The following is a 12,942-nucleotide window of genomic DNA, read 5'->3' as shown; positions in this document are numbered from 1 at the left end:
CATGCCCCCTTGCCCAATGGCCATGCCCAGGGGACTTATGTCTCCTGGGCATGGTCATTGGGCATTGTGGCATGTAGGGGGGCACAAATCAGGCCCCCCTATGCCAAAAAAAATATATTAAAAAAAAAAATGTATACTTACCTGAACTTACCTGAATGTCCCTGGGGTGGGTCCCTCCATCCTTGGGTGTCCTCCTGGGGTGGGCAAGGGTGGCAGGGGGGGTCCCTGGGGGCATGGGAGGGCAGCTGTGGGCTCATTTTGAGCCCACAGGTCCCTTAACGCCTGCCCTGACCCAGGCGTTAAAAAGAGGCGCAAATGCGGGGTTCTTTGACCCGACCACTCCCGGGCGTGATTTTTGCCCGGGAGTATAAATACGACGCATTTGCGTCGCAGACATTTTTTTGGACGGGAACGCCTACCTTGCATCTCATTAACGCAAGGAAGGCGTTCACGCAAAAAAATGACGCTCTTTACTCCTACTTTGGCGCTAGACGCGTCTAACGCCAAAGTATAAATATGGCGTTAGTTTTGCGCCGAATTTGCGTCGAAAAAAACGACGCTAATTCGGCGCAAACGGAGTATAAATATGCCCCAAAATGTATCAAAAGAAGCAAGGAATATAACAAAAAATAAGGAAAGGAATGTGTTGCATTGTATTCTTCTCTGTATAAGCCTCTTTAAGTGTGTGCTAAGCAGGAAAATTACACCAGTAGAAATAGTTTATCACCAACTTGTATTGTGAATGTACAGGAACAACCTTGGCGAGATATACTATTGGCATAGATATAAGGCCATTCACAGCTACGTTTCAAGGAAAATGATGTTTCCAAGAAATGACTGACAAAGGAAGAAGTACGCCATGTTCTACATTCTTCAAGTCTCCATGTCGTGCTAGTCGCCTTATTTAGCAATCTGTTCCTTTCTCAGAACTCAAAGATGAACGCCCGCGGATACACGTGATAGCTGGGTTGTGCAGTAGATAACTCCTCATCACCTGAGAATCAAAGATATTATGCCTTTCTTTTGAAAATCATGGGACCACAGTAGAAACCACTACCTTCGGTGAGTCTTTTTCCAAGATGTAATACATCAATGCAAGCTGACAACTAAATACATTGAAAAATATGAATTGACAGAGAGAAAAAGAGAAGAGAAGAGGGTAAGAAAGAACATTTGTTTCTCAATAAAAAAAACAATGACACTCTCTCCCCATTAACAAACTAGAGATAATGCTGCAATATGAAAATAGATTACGTTTCCCTTTAGTTAAGCTTTACACAGACACAAGAAAAAGACGTGACCTCTTAACTTGAAGCAGAACCAGCTGCTAAATGTCTTCCAATATGGCTTCTGCAGCAATTACAGCATCTGAACTGCCCTGATTGCAGTCATGACAACATTCAAACCCTCCTCAAACCCTCAAGCAGCAGCTTTAATCCTCCTCAGCCTCTCTGTAGCCTTCGACAATGTATCCCACCATATTCTGATCAACAGACTCCACCACATTGTCATCCAAGGGAACACACTCAGATGGATCACATTCTTCCTCACCGGAAGAACCCAGAGGATCTACCTCCCACCTTTTATCTCCAAACCCAAGGAGTTCAACTGCAGTGTCCCCCAGAGTACATCGCTCAGCCCTATGCTTTTCAAAGTGTTAAATAACCCCGCTGGCCAACATCGTCAGATCCCACAGTCTCAAAATATTTTCCTACAAACAAAACCCTACTCATCCTCTCACTCGCCAACCTCCTTTCCCAGAACCAACTTCCACAGATTCATGACAAGCATTGCTGCCTGGATGAAGAACAGCAGCCTCCAGCTAAACACAGACAAGATGGAAGTACTGATCTTTGTCAAAAGGAGCAACACATGGAACGACTCCTGGTGGCCATCAGACCTAGGACCCACACCCACTCCCTCTGACCATGCCAAAAAAAACTCTGAATTATTATTTACAACAAGCTCACTGTAGGAGGCTGGACTGGCTTGTAGTGAGTACCAAGGGGTACTTGCACCTTGCACCAGGCCCAGTTATCCCTTATTAGTGTATAGGGTGTCTAGCAGCTTAGGCTGATAGATAATGGTAGCTTAGCAGAGCAGCTTAGGCTGAACTAGGAGACGTGTGAAGCTACTACAGTACCACTTAGTGTCATATGCACAATATCACAAGAAAACACAATACACAGTTATACTAAAAATAAAGGTACTTTATTTTTATGACAATATGCCAAAGTATCTTAGAGTGTACCCTCAGTGAGAGGATAGGAAATATACACAAGATATATATACACAATAGCAAAAATATGCAGTATAGTCTTAGAAAACAGTGCAAACAATGTATAGTTACAATAGTATGCAATGGGGAAACATAGGGATAGGGGCAACACAAACCATATACTCCAAAAGGGGAATGCGAACCACGAATGGACCCCAAACCTATGTGACCTTGTAGAGGGTCGCTGGGACTATTAGAAAATAGTGAGAGTTAGAAAAATAACCCTCCCCAAGACCCTGAAAAGTGAGTGCAAAGTGCACTAAAATTCCCCTAAGGACAAAGAAGTCGTGTTAGAGGAATAATGCAGGAAAGACACAAACCAACAATGCAACAACTGTGGATTTCCAATCTAGGGTACCTGTGGAACAAGGGGACCAAGTCCAAAAGTCACAAGCAAGTCGGAGATGGGCAAAGGCCCAGGAAATGCCAGCTGCGGGTGCAAAGAAGCTTCTACTGGACAGAAGAAGCTGAGGTTTCTGCAGGAACAAAAAGGGCTAGAGACTTCCCCTTTGGTGGACGGATCCCTCTCGCTGTGGAGAGTCGTGCAGAAGTGTTTTCCCGCCGAAAGAACGCCAACAAGCCTTGCTAGCTGCAAATCGTGCAGTTAGCGTTTTTGGACGCTGCTGTGGCCCTGGAGAGACCAGGAGATCGCAAATTGGACCAGGAGAGAGAGGAGACGTCGAGCAAGACAAGGAGCCCTCTCAGCAGCAGGTAGCACCCAGAGAAGTGCCAGAAACAGGCACTATGAGGATGCGTGAAACGGTGCTTACCCAAAGTCACACAAAGGAGTCCCACGTCGCCGGAGACCAACTTAGAAAGTCGTGCAATGCAGGTTAGAGTGCCGTGGACCCAGGCTTGGCTGTGCACAAAGGATTTCCGCCAGAAGTGCACAGGGGCCGGAGTAGCTGCAAAAGTCGCGGTTCCCAGCAATGCAGCCCAGCGAGGTGAGGCAAGGACTTACCTCCACCAAACTTGGACTGAAGAGTCACTGGACTGTGACGGTCACTTGGACAGAGTCGCTGGATTCGAGGGACCTCGCTCGTCATGCTGAGAGGAGACCCAAGGGACCTGTAATGCAGCTTTTTGGTGCCTGCGGTTGCAGGGGGAAGATTCCGTCGACCCACGGGAGATTTCTTCGGAGATTCTGGTGCAGAGAGGAGGCAGACTACCCCCACAGCATGCACAAGCAGGAAAACAGTCGAGAAGGCGTCAGGATCAGCGTTACAGAGTTGCAGTAGTCGTCTTTGCTACTATGTTGCAGGTTTGCAGGCTTCCAGCGCGGTAGCAGTCGATTCCTTGGCAGAAGGTGAAGATAGAGATGCAGAGGAACTCGGATGAGCTCTTGCATTCGTTATCTCAAGTTTCCCCAGAGACAGAGACCCTAAATAGCCAGAAAAGAGGGTTTGGCTACCTAGGAGAGAGGATAGGCTACTAACACCTGAAGGAGCCTATCAGAAGGAGTCTCTGACGTCACCTGGTGGCACTGGCCACTCAGAGCAGTCCAGTGTGCCAGCAGCACCTCTGTTTCCAAGATGGCAGAGGTCTGGAGCACACTGGAGGAGCTCTGGACACCTCCCAGGGGAGGTGCAGGTCAGGGGAGTGGTCACTCCCCTTTCCTTTGTCCAGTTTCGCGCCAGAGCAGGGCTAAGGGGTCCCCTGAACCGGTGTAGACTGGCTTATGCAGAATTGGGCACATCTGTGCCCAAGAAAGCATTTCCAGAGGCTGGTGGAGGCTACTCCTCCCCTGCCTTCACACCATTTTCCAAAGGGAGAGGGTGTCACACCCTCTCTCAGAGGAAGTTCTTTGTTCTGCCATCCTGGGCCAGGCCTGGCTGGACCCCAGGAGGGCAGATGCCTGTCTGAGGGGTTGGCAGCAGCAGCAGCTGTAGTGAAACCCCAGGAAGGGCAGTTTGGCAGTACCAGGGTCTGTGCTACAGACCACTGGGATCATGGGATTGTGCCAACTATGCCAGGATGGCATAGAGGGGGCAATTCCATGATCATAGACATGTTACATGGCCATATTCGGAGTTACCATTGTGAAGCTACATATAGGTAGTGACCTATATGTAGTGCACGCGTGTAATGGTGTCCCCGCACTCACAAAGTTCAGGGAATTGGCTCTGAACAATGTGGGGGCACCTTGGCTAGTGCCAGGGTGCCCTCATACTAAGTAACTTTGCACCTAACCTTTACCAGGTAAAGGTTAGACATATAGGTGACTTATAAGTTACTTAAGTGCAGTGTAAAATGGCTGTGAAATAACGTGGACGTTATTTCACTCAGGCTGCAGTGGCAGGCCTGTGTAAGAATTGTCAGAGCTCCCTATGGGTGGCAAAAGAAATGCTGCAGCCCATAGGGATCTCCTGGAACCCCAATACCCTGGGTACCTCAGTACCATATACTAGGGAATTATAAGGGTGTTCCAGTAAGCCAATGTAAATTGGTAAAAATGGTCACTAGCCTGTTAGTGACAATTTGGAAAGAAATGAGAGAGCATAACCACTGAGGTTCTGATTAGCAGAGCCTCAGTAAGACAGTTAGTCACTACACACGTAACACATTCAGGCACACTTATGAGCACTGGGGCCCTGGGTTACCAGGGTCCCAGTGACACATACAACTAAAACAACATACTGTATATACAGTGAAAAATGGGGGTAACATGCCAGGCAAGATGGTACTTTCCTACACTCACCACGAAATAACAGATCAGTGCTGTCTCCTTCACCTGCTCCCTCACTTTGTGCATGCTACATAAGATCTTCAAATGGCTATCACTACACACGCAACGCACCGTAACACAGGCCTTCATCACCAGCCAACTGGACTATGGCAACACCCACTATGTAGGAATCGGCAACTATCTCCTTCATAGACTTCAGACCATACAGATCACCACAGCCAGACTCATCCTCGGCCTTCCCCAATGAACCCACATCACACCCCACCTCAGACAACTGCACTGGCTAGCCATAGAGAAAAGATGCCAATTCAGACTGCTGACTCACTCTCACATGGCTCCACACATCCAAGGACCCATGCCTGAACTTCCACCAACTGTCGAGAAGATTACGCTCTGCCTCCCTTTCACTTGTCCATACTCCCTGCATCTACAAAAGCAGAAGTAGAGGACTCTCCTTCTCTCACATTGCATAAAAAACCTGAAACAGCCTCCCCACTCCCCTTCAGACGATCACCTCTCTTCCAGAATGGCCTGAATGGCCCTCAAGACCTGGCAGTTCGAATAAGCCTTGGGGACCTGCAAGCGCCTGGATACCCTAATGAGTGATTAGCCATATTTTATAAACCCTGATTGAATGATTGATTGATTGGTTGATTGAACTTTCTGATTTAGTCAGAAACATTAACCATCAGGCCCCAAATTACTCTCTTTTGTGCTGTTTAACAACACGGTAATGGCAATCACTTTAAAATACACTATAACGTGGCCTCATAGGTGACTGTAATTTACTTTCCACATAGCTTGAGAATGGTAGGTAAAGTAAGGCAAGTGAGACAGAGACACTATTTTCTTCTCAATAAGCATTTTGTTTGTGCTCAAAAACTTTTGTATTGAGTTTTAGACATTACAAAAACACAGCACAGCAGTGCAAGATACAAAAGTTGAGGCAGAAGTGCATTTGTCACAAGAAATACAGATAGTAACATAGCAAGACCTTGGTGAGAGGGTCTACTGGGTGAGCGAGAGGGAACGGGCTGCATTGGCAATGTCAAAGCATGACCTTGTGTGTCTTGATGTGTGCCATGATGATGAGTAGGAAAATACCTGCTCGAAAAGACTCCCACCAAGTGGATAACAGTTGGAGGGCCATGCATTCTACTTTTATATCTGAGTTAGGGGTGTGGGGTCCCAAGTGAAGCCCTGTAGGATCCCTCACTGCATGCCCTGGTATAAGAACGAAGAGTTCAACAACCCAACAGGTAAACATGGAAGAAAGAGGGGCAAGAAAGAATCAAACATATCAAGAAAGTCTGCAGCAGCTATGTCTATGCGGAAGTGTGATAACAGGGGAAAGAAGGGGAGGGAGCAGTAACCCTGGGTTCTGGATTGTGTCCCCGGGCACAGCTTATCAGTTGAGGTGAGGGTGCCTCAAAGTCTTCTTAGTTTAACCAAACAAGTGAAGGGTGCAGACCTTAGGTGGCTGGAAGCATAGATATTCTATCCAGGACCTGTAATCAATAAGGGGTGTCCGGAGGCACAGGCGTTTATCATCTGAGGATAGTTTATAGGTCAATTGCTCCATTGACAAGGTATCCCAGAGCCTCATAAACCAGGACACTAGAGGAGGGGCAGTGGTGGAATTCCAGGCTAAAGGTATGAGCTGTCATATGCCTTATGAGGTACCAGTCTCCATGAGTCATTGCTTTGAGCGTCTTGGGGCAAAGTTGCAGAATAACTATGTGACAGTCTGCCAGGATTGGATAGCCCAGGACTCTTTTTATGTGGCTCAGAAACTCCTTCCAAAATATGGCAATAGGCGGGCATGCCCACCATATACAGGGAGTGCAGAATTATTAGGCAAGTTGTATTTTTGAGGATTAATTTTATTATTGAACAACAACCATGTTCTCAATGAACCCAAAAAACTCATTAATATCGAAGCTGAATATTTTTGGAAGTAGTTTTTAGTTTGTTTTTAGTTTTAGCTATGTTAGGGGGATATCTGTGTGTGCAGGTGACTATTACTGTGCATAATTATTAGGCAACTCAACAAAAAAAAATATATACCCATTTCAATTATTTATTATTACCAGTGAAACCAATATAACATCTCAACATTCACAAATATACATTTCTGACATTCAAAAACAAAACAAAAAAAAATCAGTGACCAATATAGCCACCTTTCTTTGCAAGGACACTCAAAAGCCTGCCATCCATGGATTCTGTCAGTGTTTTGATCTGTTCACCATCAACATTGCGTGCAGCAGCAACCACAGCCTCCCAGACACTGTTCAGAGAGGTGTACTGTTTTCCCTCCTTGTAAATCTCACATTTGATGACGGACCACAGGTTCTCAATGGGGTTCAGATCAGGTGAACAAGGAGGCCATGTCATTAGATTTCCTTCTTTTATACCCTTTCTTGCCAGCCACGCTGTGGAGTACTTGGACGCGTGTGATGGAGCATTGTCCTGCATGAAAATCATGTTTTTCTTGAAGGATGCAGACTTCTTCCTGTACCACTGCTTGAAGAAGGTGTCTTCCAGGAACTGGCAGTAGGACTGGGAGTTGAGCTTGACTCCATCCTCAACCCGAAAAGGCCCCACAAGCTCATCTTTGATGATACCAGCCCAAACCAGTACTTCACCTCCACCTTGCTGGCGTCTGAGTCGGACTGGAGCTCTCTGCCCTTTACCAATCCAGCCACGGGCCCATCCATCTGGCCCATCAAGACTCACTCTCATTTCATCAGTCCATAAAACCTTAGAAAAATCAGTCTTGAGATATTTCTTGGCCCAGTCTTGACGTTTCAGCTTGTGTGTCTTGTTCAGTGGTGGTCGTCTTTCAGCCTTTCTTACCTTGGCCATGTCTCTGAGTATTGCACACCTTGTGCTTTTGGGCACTCCAGTGATGTTGCAGCTCTGAAATATGGCCAAACTGGTGGCAAGTGGCATCGTGGCAGCTGCACGCTTGACTTTTCTCAGTTCATGGGCAGTTATTTTGCGCCTTGGTTTTTCCACACGCTTCTTGCGACCCTGTTGACTATTTTGAATGAAACGCTTGATTGTTCGATGATCACGCTTCAGAAGCTTTGCAATTTTAAGAGTGCTGCATCCCTCTGCAAGATATCTCACTATTTTTGACTTTTCTGAGCCTGTCAAGTCCTTCTTTTGACCCATTTTGCCAAAGGAAAGGAAGTTGCCTAATAATTATGCACACCTGATATAGGGTGTTGATGTCATTAGACCACACCCCTTCTCATTACAGAGATGCACATCACCTAATATGCTTAATTGGTAGTAGGCTTTCGAGCCTATACAGCTTGGAGTAAGACAACATGCATAAAGAGGATGATGTGGTCAAAATACTCATTTGCCTAATAATTATGCACTCCCTGTATGATGGAGGTCGCCCCCCACCTCTGCAGCGCACCTCCAGCACAAGGCTGATGATGCAGGATGAATAGTGTACAAACGAGCATGTGTATAGTACCATTTCCATGGTCTTATAGGCTGTTTCTTGTTGGGGGATGCTTCAGTGAATTTTTGGGATTTTGGGCAACAGTGATTTCCACTGTTTCCACAAGATGTCCAGGGTGCCTTTGAGGGCCCATGTCAGCTGGTACAGGTGGCCGGGAGGAGGCGAAATTGCTGCAGCACGCCGCAAGTCTTGGAAATAAGACCTCGGGTGCCCTCGAAGTGACAGACCAGGGTTTTGAAAGGTGTGTGGGAGTGAGTGGCCACCAGGGTGTTAGGAGGTGCAGTGCCTAACGGTGCAATTTGAAATATTGATGTTGTGACATGTCGGGGAGCTGGAACTCAGATTTGCACTGGTCAAAAGATTTGATAGTCAGTCCTTGAATTAGGTCGAGCAGAGTTCATCATTCGTCCCTAATCCAGTCCATGAAGGATCCTGGCGAGTGCAGGCATGAAGTCAGGATTATGGCCCTCATTACAACCCTGGCGGTAAATCCCGCTTACTGCCGTGCTGAAGGCTACCAACATACCGTGGCGGAAATCCGCTACAGGTATTACGACCCACATCTCGTAATCCGCCACAATACAAACACCCACACAAGTCCGCCACACCAAAGGTCAGTGATAAACTGGCGATAGGAAAACCCACACCGTCACGCCAACAAGAATATGCCCACACTATCACGACCCACGAATCAACGCGGCGTCTTTCAACCGTGGTAATCCATTGGCGGCACACACCGCCGCGCTCAAAATACACACACATTTACAAAAGTTTAGTTTAGTTTATGCATTTTTATGGAGCGCATAGCTTCCCTAGGGAATCCCAGCGCTAAAGGTACAGAGAAATCCAGGAAACATGAAAAGACACAACTAATGACTAAAAAGAATGGTTTTCAGTTTCTTCCTAAAAAAGGATTCAGAAGGTTCATGGCGAAGCTCAGAAGGTAAGGCATTCCAAAGATGGGCGGCCTTGATAGTAAAGGAGTTTCCAGCCCATGCTCTATGGACACGGGGTATATAAATCTGCCGGGCTAAAGAAGATCTAAGGTGTCTTCGAGGGGCGTGAATATAGATGTGTTTTCTAAAAAAAGAGGGTCCTTTGTTATGTAGGGCTCTGTGAGTGATGCAGAAGGATTTAAAATGTATGCGATGTTTGACTGGCAGCCAGTGGAGAGCCACAAGAGCCGGCTTGGCAGATAAATGTCTCGGGCAGTCCATAAGGAGCCTGGCTGCAGCGTTCTGAACAATCTGCAGCTTCCTTATCACGTATTCCGGGGAGCTAAGGTAGAGGGAATTCCCATAGTCCAGGTGGGAAAGAATCAATGCCTGGACCAGGATTCTTCTGGACAAGGCAGGAAGAAGATTGAGAATCTTCCTAAGCGATCTGATAAGGCCAAAACAAACCGAGGAGATTTTCTTAGCTTGTGATTCCATCGTAAGATGGGAATCCAGGATAAAACCTAGGCTTTTTACCTGTCTTTTAGGGGACGGAAGACTGGCAAAGGTCTCTGAGTAACAAGATAAAGGGGAGGCAGGAGAGCCATTGTCTAAAATGAGTACTTCAGATTTGCCGTCGTTGAATTTAAGCTTGGATTGAATCATCCAGTCACTTATGTCCTTCATACAGCCAGATAGATTTGCAGAGGGAGACTTTGCAGTGTTGGAGAGAGAGAGACGACTAATTGAGTATCGTCAGCGTAAGTGATCACTGAAAGATTGTAGGGGGCAACCACTTTGGCCAGGGAAGATAGATAGACATTAAAGAGGGTAGGACTTAAGGAGGGTCCTTGAGGGACTCCACATACTGAAGAAACGACTTTAGACAGAAAAGAGAGGTCTAAAACTTGAAATGTTCTTCCAGTAAGAAAGGAGAACAGCCAAGAAAGTGCGGGCCTCCCATGCCTATCTTGCGGAGTCTGTCACGAAGAAGAGAGTGGTCAACCGTGTCAAAAGCTGCGCTAAGGTCCAGGAGAATAATGGCTACATGTCCTCCCTTATCTAATAGATAATGGGCAGATTCGGTCACCGTCAGAAGCGCAGACTCAGTGCTGTGTTGTGCTCTAAAACCCATTTGGGAGGGGTGAAGGAGCATATTACTTTCCAAATAGTTCATAAGCTGTAGATTTATATGCTTCTCTAGTATCTTAGCTAGAATGGGGAGAAGAGCAATGGGTCTGTAATTATCCAGGATCAAGGGGTCAAGTTTGGGCTTTTTAAGGGGAGGTTTTACCATGGCATGTTTGAGCGATTGGGGGAAGAGGCCCGCAGTGAGGGAAGCATTGAGAATTTTCGTCAAAGAAGGAATAACAACATCTGCAGCTTTTATAAGAATGGACGGGGGAGCAGGATCCAAAGGGGAGCCAGATTTAATAGCACTGAGTAATTTAAAAGCTTGCTCATCTGTGAGTGGTAAGAAGGCAGTTAGTGAGGCTCCGATCGGTAGGGGATTCCCTACTAGCTCATCAGAAGGCATCTGGGGGGAGGACAATGAGAAATCCGCGTAGATCCTCTTAATCTTGTCCTGGAAATGGGCTGCTAGAGAGTTACTATGGATAACAGACGCTTCAATCGGGGAGGCCGGTGTAGGAATAGTAGTAAGCTCTTTAAAGATCTGGAATATTTATTTCTGAGAGTTAGAGGGGTCCTCTATTTTCCTGCTATAGTAGCTGGCTTGGGCTGTTTTCATGTTCTGATGATAATTTCTAATAGCCTGTTTGTACTTTTCTTTAGCTAAAGAGCCATAGTCCTTTCTCCAGATTCTTTCTATTTTTTTACAGCTAGTTCTAATAGTAAGGGGGAGTACCATGGATTAGATTTAAGGTGGGGTTTTTGTGATCTGAGTTTGATGGGCAGTACTAGATCCAGGGTGGTGGAGATCCAGCTATCAAAATGTTCAGGGGTAGTCAAAAGAGAGTCACAGCTGAACCTAGTGAAGGCACGAAGTGCCGCGCACCAAAGATTAGGCTATAATTTAGACCAAGTGCGACTCGAGGTGGTTAGCTTAGGTTGAGGGTCTCTGGGGAGATCATAGGGAAAGTTAAATGAAAGGAGAAAATGATCGGTCCACGGTAGAGGTACTGACGGAGAGATGGCAGAATCTGGAATATTGCTGAAAAGCAGATCCAGAGTATGGCCTTTCATGTGAGTAGGACCCACGACCAATAGAGTCAAATCTAGCGCATTAAAAGAGGCCAGCAGGGATTTTGCCAAAGGGCAGTCCGGATTATCCAAATGAATATTAAAGTCCCCGAGTACCGTTAGATTGGGGGACTTACCTATGAGGCCGGCCACAGCCTCGGGGAGTGCTTCTAAAAAAGAAGCACACGGGCCAGGTGGACGGTAAAGAAGAATACCCGAAAAAGTAAAAGTAGCTGATAGGTATAGGGAAAAGGTCATACCTTCACAGTCAGGGAGCTTAAGAGGCGATGTACGACACTTAATGGTCGTTTTGTGAATAATTGCTATCCCACCACTTCTATTTTGAGATCTATCTATATGGGTAATAGAATAGGAAGCGGGCAGAGCTTCACGTATATCAGCTGATGAATCCTCATTGAGCCAAGTTTCCGTTAGGAACAAGGCATCGGGTGTAGATTGCTCCAAGAGTGTATATATGTGTAAAGCATGCGCTGGTAGAGAACGGCATTTGAGAAGTAACATGTTACCCAACTGTGGCTGAGGGGGAATAAAAGGAACAGTGGGAGGAGCCCAAAAACAATCAGGACATGAAATGCCAGTGAGGGAATGATACATGTTTATCCTAGCGGGGCATGGCGGATGACTTCTGAAGGCAAGCAGTTGAGAGGAGGAATAGCACAGCCTATTAATAGGGATAGGGGCAGCATCCCTGGGCCCTGGGCGCGTCAGGGGCCGGACGGGCCGCCCGAGCTTAAATGAATCATGTGGGCGTGCCAACCAAGCTCCACACAAACAACTAGAGCGGAGAACAAAATGGCCGCCGCAAAACGTCCAGTTAATGGCCGCCGCTTTAGTGAAATGAAAATGCCTAAAAGCCTCAAATTGAGATAGTCCCAGTTAAAAGTCAGATGGTTTAAATAAATAAAAAAACCTTAGAATGAATTACAACCCCCCCTGATTCCCCTATTTTAAAACTGCCCAAGGTAAACGAAAAAAACAATATCACAGAAAAACGAGGCACAGCAACAAGTGCTGATTTAACAAAATGATATGCAGCCCCGATATGATGTCAACCAGATTCTAAAAATTCGTAAGTGAGTACAATAAAATGCAGCAATAGAAGAAACAGATAGTGCCAAAATAAGGAAGTTCTATACCTTATGGAGCCGGCGGCCGCCCGAGCTTAAATGAATCATGTGGGCGTGCCAACCAAGCTCCACACAAACAACTAGAGCGGAGACCAAAATGGCCGCCGCAAAACGTCCAGTTAATGGCCGCAGGTTTAGTGAAATGAAAATGCCTAAAAGCCTCAAATTGAGATAGTCCCAGTTAAAAGTCAGATGGTTTAAATAAATAAAAA

This window comes from Pleurodeles waltl, chromosome 5, assembly GCF_031143425.1.
Source record: "Pleurodeles waltl isolate 20211129_DDA chromosome 5, aPleWal1.hap1.20221129, whole genome shotgun sequence".
Lineage (NCBI taxonomy): Eukaryota > Metazoa > Chordata > Amphibia > Caudata > Salamandridae > Pleurodeles > Pleurodeles waltl.
Note: the sequence above shows the minus strand (reverse complement) of the source record.